The 6,819-nt window shown below is 34.8% G+C and overlaps 1 long non-coding RNA gene across 1 annotated transcript; it reads left to right on the top strand.

Moving 5' to 3' along the window:
* Positions 1-501: 501 nt before the first annotated feature.
* On the top strand, positions 502-5,382 carry LOC107872977. The gene is made up of 2 exons (XR_001675055.2): positions 502-2,639; positions 5,065-5,382. It is a non-coding gene; the product is annotated as an uncharacterized LOC107872977 (long non-coding RNA).
* The last annotated feature ends 1,437 nt before the right edge of the window (positions 5,383-6,819 follow it).

Below are 6,819 nucleotides of genomic sequence, written 5' to 3' on the forward strand. Positions count from 1 at the left end.
TATACTGTATCAGCGAAGTATAAAAGTGTATCAATCTAGTATAAAAGTATATCAATGTGGTACCAAAGTGTATCAATGTAGTATAAAAGTGTATTAATGTAGTATAAAAGAGTATCAATTGAGTATAGGGATTGGATGCGCTTGCATAGAATTTCCTTTCTCTTTTTAAAAAAGTGTATCAATATAGTATAAAAGTACAATCAATTTGATATAAAAGTGTATCAATTGAGTATAGAAACTGTATGACCTAATTGGGCCAAATGGCTAAAAAGGAGAATTAATTTAGCCAACTGGCTACAATACGTCCACCTTTTCATATGTGGGCTATATTTTTTTAAAATTGTCATGCCATGTCCTTTGCCCTTTTCCCAAATCAGGCCCAACAACCTGCTCCGGCCCAAAATCCCTGACGCAGTCTCCCTATCAGTGTATCACCCTCCTAGCTAATGGTATAATAACAACAGCAACAAACAATATCAGCAACTATCAGCCCCATCAGCCCAGCCCAGCAACAATGACCCAACATCAGCAAACCGACCCGGCCCATCCCTTTCTCCTCTTTAAACGTTAACAGCAACATCAGCAACAATACGCAGCTTCAACAAATGGCGAAACTCCTTTACAATAACTGCGTTTAGCAACAACAAACACCCAGTTTCATCCCAACAACGTTCAACCAACAACAACACGTACAACGCCACCAATATCAATAAAAAACCCTAGCTGTTCCCCCTACAAATACCAATTTACCCCTTTATTCATCCATTCATGGTCAAAATTCAGAAACTTTCATCTTCTTCAGTTGGTGATTCACCTTTTTGGGTAAGAAATTAATTTTCCTTTTGACCAATAAGGCCAAACAGATCTTTCCTATATGGATGTCAAAAAATTTTAGAAACAGATTTGAAAATTTCAAGTTGAAGTCCACTCTTTCAAAATAAGACCTTCCCCTATAAAAGAGAGCAAGGTTGAAGGGTGAAATAGAGGATTTTGGGGGAAAATAGGGGTTCTGAAGGATTTTGGAGAAATATTTTAACCTCACGAAATCAAAATTCTCGAAGAACGCATTCGGAAAAATCAATTTCGATGTAAAGTGAAGTTCGACAAGTTCAAATCGAATCGGTGACGGAAGTTTGTCTCCGATTTGCTGCCCAAAAACAGGTGCGAAACCTCGTATCGCTGCATTTTTTTCTCTTTCCATGATTTGACATTGAAATATGAATTCCATTATATCGATGAATTTTTGAGGCCTGAAGTTTATGCTTTATGTGTTTCTTTGTTATTCAAAGAGTTAAGGTTTGGTTTGTCGAAAAATGTTCGTTGAAAATCCTTACAATGTTCGTTGAAAATTTTTACTTGAAGATTCAGCTTACATCCTTTCGATTATGATATGGTTGATGATTTAGGGTTGAGTTGCTAAGATCAAGCTTAAGACATGGTAGTAATTTTAAGTCTCTTAATAATGTTTGTTTGTTAATAACTGGTATATGAGATATGTCCGTGTATTTGGCGTTAGTTGAGATTGATTATCCTATCTCTGTGAGCGTTTAAAATGTTTTACCTTCATATGTGTGATAACTTGTTTTAGGTGATAAACTTTTAGTCTATAAACTTCGAAAGTCCATTTTGTTCTTATGACCGATAGCCAAAACGAGGTTGTATGAATTGAGTGGAGGGAGCGACCTTTTATTTGGGAATATGACCTACAGTTGATGTGCTATGTGTGTAAACCTTGAGTTTTGGTTTCTTTTTTTTTTTAAATCAAGCCCCAGCTGAAGAACCTCACGCTACTTTGTTGGTGACCAAAATTTTGTTGGAAATAGCTTTGAAATTGTGACTACATAGATAACAGAAGTGCAGTAGGTGCAAGAGGTGGAAAAATTCAAAATAGTTAGGATCAACTATTCATTCCCTTCTACCCAGAAACTATCCATTATCATGTTTTTGTTATCTGCCATACTTGTATTGCATAGGGGTTTGCTTGATCTTATTTTATTCTGTTGATTTTCCTCTCGGGTCTTGATTAGGACGCATGTACTTAAAAAGTGCTACCACTTTAAAATTTTTTTTTTTTAAAAAAATGATATATTCAATTGGACCTTATATTTTGGACCCAATTAAAGCCACACACGGTTATAGTATATGGATTAGTTATTTGAGATGCCCATGGTCAAATTATAGATTCCATTTGCTTTTATTTATTTCCTCTTTCGTCATATAATTGCTTGGTTCTTTTTGTAATACATTTATTTAAGTTATAGAAAGTCAATATAAATATATGGCTAGTAGTATATGCGTCAGTTAAATTCCGTAAAAATCCTGTGATAACGTTGGTTGTAACGTATTTTTGACCTTTATACCTAATTTGAGTTGCAAATTACGTATTCTAATTTGTGTCTCACGGCAGACAAGGGTGCATTAGTTTCGCTTTTTCTTTCTTTCATTTAAATTTTCATTCTTATAGCATATGTATACTAATTCTTATCCTTTTATCTTTTGTGTATGAACCCGCTCGAGTCCTTCTTGGACTCTTTCCTCGCATTCTTGTTGGATCCTACCCAACATCGAGTCAAGCCTCACTAGGGTCCGAAAATGAACGATATACATTGGAGGATCGCTGATATCGGTGCACATTAAAAGTAATTGGCTCCTTTTTTTTTTAAAGATTCTATTCATTTTTATTCTTTTTTAACAATTGAGTAATTGCTTCTTTTTTTTTTTCAAATTATTTTGCATTTACCAACATTATTAAAATAACATACTATTTGTTTTGTTTAGTTTTACTTATTTATACAATAAAATACAATACCATATACTTTTAATATAATACAATTGTTAAAGATATATATTGTCAAGTGAGGCATGCTTTCGGCCCTAAAAGATTGAGAAGTGACTTCCTAAGTGAGTATCGTGTTAACCATATAGAATTTTCCTAATTTTAACTTTTTATCACATGGGAAATTTGATAAGCTTTCCATCGATATAAGATTCGCCCAAATCCGATACCCGGGTAAGAAGTTATGGCTAATTTATGTCCTAGTCGTAAAACGGTGTCATTTTAGTGCTTGGCACGTCGCAGAGAGGGTCTATTTGAAAATTGTCAAATTCCAGTGGAACTCTACGATAGTGGCGCATCGTGGAGGGCCCCAATTTCTCAATAGTCAATTTCCAGTGGCCTAGCGCGATTGTGACACGTCGCGGTGAAGTTTTAGGTCCCAACCAGTGGGACAATGCAATGGCTCCGCGTCACAGTGACTCCCAGATTCTCATTTGTCAATTTCCAGTGAAACATCGCGAAGTAGCACATCGCGGTGGCCCATAATATTCGGTTCCCAGTTTAATTTTTTCAGCTTCGTACAGAAGTTAAAAAGGGCACTTTGAACTTTTTCCAAGCCTCTTAAACCATGCAAACACCAAATTGAAGTCATTTATAAGCATTCTATGAAGTTTTTCTTAAGTTTACTCTCAACAAGAACCCTAAGTATCCACAACCTCTTCCAAGAATCTCAAGAATCCACCATAGATTTTCTAAATTGAGTCAAGATTCAAGGTTTCCAAGTCAAGGGCTTCAAGAATCCTCATTCAAGAGTACGAATAGAGTTTCAAAAGCGAGAGTTCATCAAAAGCTTCTAATTCAGCGTATGTGGGGTTTTGAACAAGGGTAATTCTTTCACCCTTGTGCCCGAAGGCTTATTTAAACTACAATTCTCTGCAATTTATGAGATTTTACATGAAATTGAATTGCGGTTTTTCACCCATTGTTATTGGTTGCAAGCTTTTGATGTTTCCCTTGAATTGAGAGTCTAATGATATGATTTTTACATATTTTCTTGAGAAATTGCACCTGGGTCTATACCCCATGATTTTAATCCTTGAGAAGTTATTAGTTGAAATGTTTGAGATATTGAAGTATATGAGTATGTTGAGATTTTGAGACAAATTGCTGAAATTTCCAGATTTCTACATGAGTTATGAATCTATAATCTATCTATTATGCTTTTGATGAGTTTTAACTTGAGATTGAATTATGGGTTATTAAGCCCTATTTGAAACTTGAGAGTTTATGAACTTTTGTGCTATAAGCACCCATGATTTGAGTATTCTGAGATTGTTAAGAAATATTTTGACCTAATGGTCATTGAGTTTTGCAATCCACTCTACTACATGAGATTATAGATTTGATTATTGGTTTCTTATTAAATCATGAGATTATTCTAAAGTGTATTTTCATGAGATGAGCGAGATAAACTAAAGAAAGTAGTATTTAGCACTGAGTTGGGTAAGTTACCACGGTTTCTCAGAACTACGTGCCACCGTAGGTTGGGCCTAAGGCCGAGATTTTGGACCCCAGGCTAAGATAAGTGATCACTGAGTTAAGGTTATTCTCCTTGGTAAGAGTATGCCGCCTCTCCCAACGTGAGGTTTCTTTCTTAGGAGGAAAAGACGTTGGACTCCATGTAGCTCTATGGTTTATGTCGGTTAAGAGAACCTCCCTAAACTAAAGTATTTTCCATTGAGATAGAATATTTTTCCCTTAAAACTAAAGCTTTGAGATAAGATATTTTCCTTTAAAACTAAAACACTTTCCCTTGATATGAGTATTTTTCCCTAAAGCTTGAAATGAGATATTTTCCTAACTTGAATGAAATGCCTTCAAGTATGTTCCAAAGTTATATGATTTCGAATTCCAAGTATTTGAGTTCAAAAGAGTTATGAGTTCTTGAGCATTAAAGAAGTTTTCTCTCCATGAGACATATGCATGAGTTGAAAGTATTGCTTAAAGTTTTCTTTATCCTTGAGTAATGAGAATAAGAGAAGAGTGCAAATTTCAAACCTAAAAGTATAATGACTCACGAGATTGTGTTAAATGTTCCATTTTACATGATTCATGAGCTTTGCATTTTATACTTATTCAAGCCATGTGAGTCATTACTTATTACATGCATGATTTGATTAAAGAGTATTGATGTTGTTTTTATAAATGTATGCATCCCCATATACTTAGTATATTCTCAAGTGCCGATCCACATAGACATCTATGTGCTACATTGTCTTATAATGTAGGTTTAGGTGCTCAGTCCCAACCTCGTCAGTGATTTTCGAATACCTCTATCTACATTCCTACAGTGGTGAGTCCTCATGGTTTGAGGACCTATATTTAGACATCTCCATATTTTGAGAGACTATGTTGTTATTTCCAGTTCATTTCGAGTCAGTTGGGGACTTGTCCCAACGGCTCTCTAGTTCATGAATTAGTAGAGGCTTTGTCAGACTAGTTATCAGATTGTAGTTGTGTTGAGGTTTCCGATATTGCTTGGTCATTTAGATCGAGCATTTTCTCCGTATTTTCTTTCATATGATATGACTATGCTAGTGTTTGAATTATTTCATCTTGAAATGAGTGTTATTAGTAGAAACAGGCTCAAAGGGTTAGCTAGGGGCTACAAGTAGCCTTAAGCACCGTGTGACGTCCCGGGAGGTGATTTCGGGTGGTTACATGAATTTTACTTAGCAATTATTTTAAAGCTTTTTGAATCTAAAGAGTGTTGTTGGGTGTATAAGCTAGGCTACTCTGTTCTGATTTCTTTAGAAGGTCTCCTTATCACATGAAAAGCTATGAAATGTGAGTTATTAGTCATTTATCTTCTTTTTACAGGTTAATATTCCTTTAAATGGAACTTGGAAGGATAGTACTCTCTTTCTAGCATGATATTGCATGAACTACATCTTGATTTGGTCAGTTCTATTAGTTGACAGCATAGGATTTTCCAATTTTGCTTAAGAGTGCCATTTTCTAAGGTTTAGTTTGATAGTGCAAGCTTTTAATAGCACTTTCACATTCCAATTTATAGCTGAGATCATAAGACAAACATCTTGTGCTTAAAGCTTCTGGTAGTTTCTTGAATATCGCTCTATAGCTGTGTATATTATTATTTCAGTTTTCTTTTGTTCTTGTTTTAATTTAGATTCATATCCCTCTCTTAAGTTCTTGGTTCCTGTGGTGCTACCTGGACTAGGCATCAAACACCCCACATATATGTTGTATAGTTTTAATACAATTCTTAAATCACGATAGTTTAAGTGTAGGTACTTGAAATGTGGACTTGTATTTTGAATTTAGTTAAGTGTGGTCTCTTGAGAAGTGAGTTAGTGACTTGAAAATTTTTAAGTGTAGGTACTTAAAATGTGAACTTGTGTTTTGAATTTAGCCAAGTGTGGTCATTTGAGAAGTGCATTAGTGAGTTGGAAATGTTTAAGTGTAGTTACTTGAAAGGTGGTCTTGTGTTTTGAATATAGTTAAGTGTGATCATTAGAGAAGTGAGTTAGTGAGTCGAAAATGTTTAAGTGTAGGTACTTGAAATGTGGACTTGTATTTTGAATTTAGTTAAGTATAGTCACTTGAGAAGTGAGTTAGTGACTTGAAAATGTTTAAGCGTAGGTACTTGAAATGTGGACTTGTGTTTTGAATTTAGTTAAGTGTGGTCACTTGAGAAGTGCATTAGTGAGTCAAAAATGTTTAAGTGTAGTTACTTGATAGTTGAACTTGTATTTTGAATATAGTTAAGTGTGGTCACCAGAGAGGTGAGTTAGTGACTTGAAAATGTTTAAGTGTAGGTACTTGAAATATGGACTTTTGTTTTGAATTTAGTTAAGTGTGATCACTTGAGAAGTGAGTTAGTGACTTGAAAATGCTTAAGTGTAGGTACTTGAAATGTGGACTTGTGTTTTGAATTTAGTTAAGTGTGGTCACTTGAGAAGTGAGTTAGTGACTTGAAAATGTTTAAGTGTATGTACTTGAAATGTGGACTTGTGTTTTGA

The sequence above is a fragment of the Capsicum annuum genome, chromosome 6, assembly GCF_002878395.1.
Source record: "Capsicum annuum cultivar UCD-10X-F1 chromosome 6, UCD10Xv1.1, whole genome shotgun sequence".
Taxonomy (NCBI): Eukaryota; Viridiplantae; Streptophyta; class Magnoliopsida; order Solanales; family Solanaceae; genus Capsicum; species Capsicum annuum.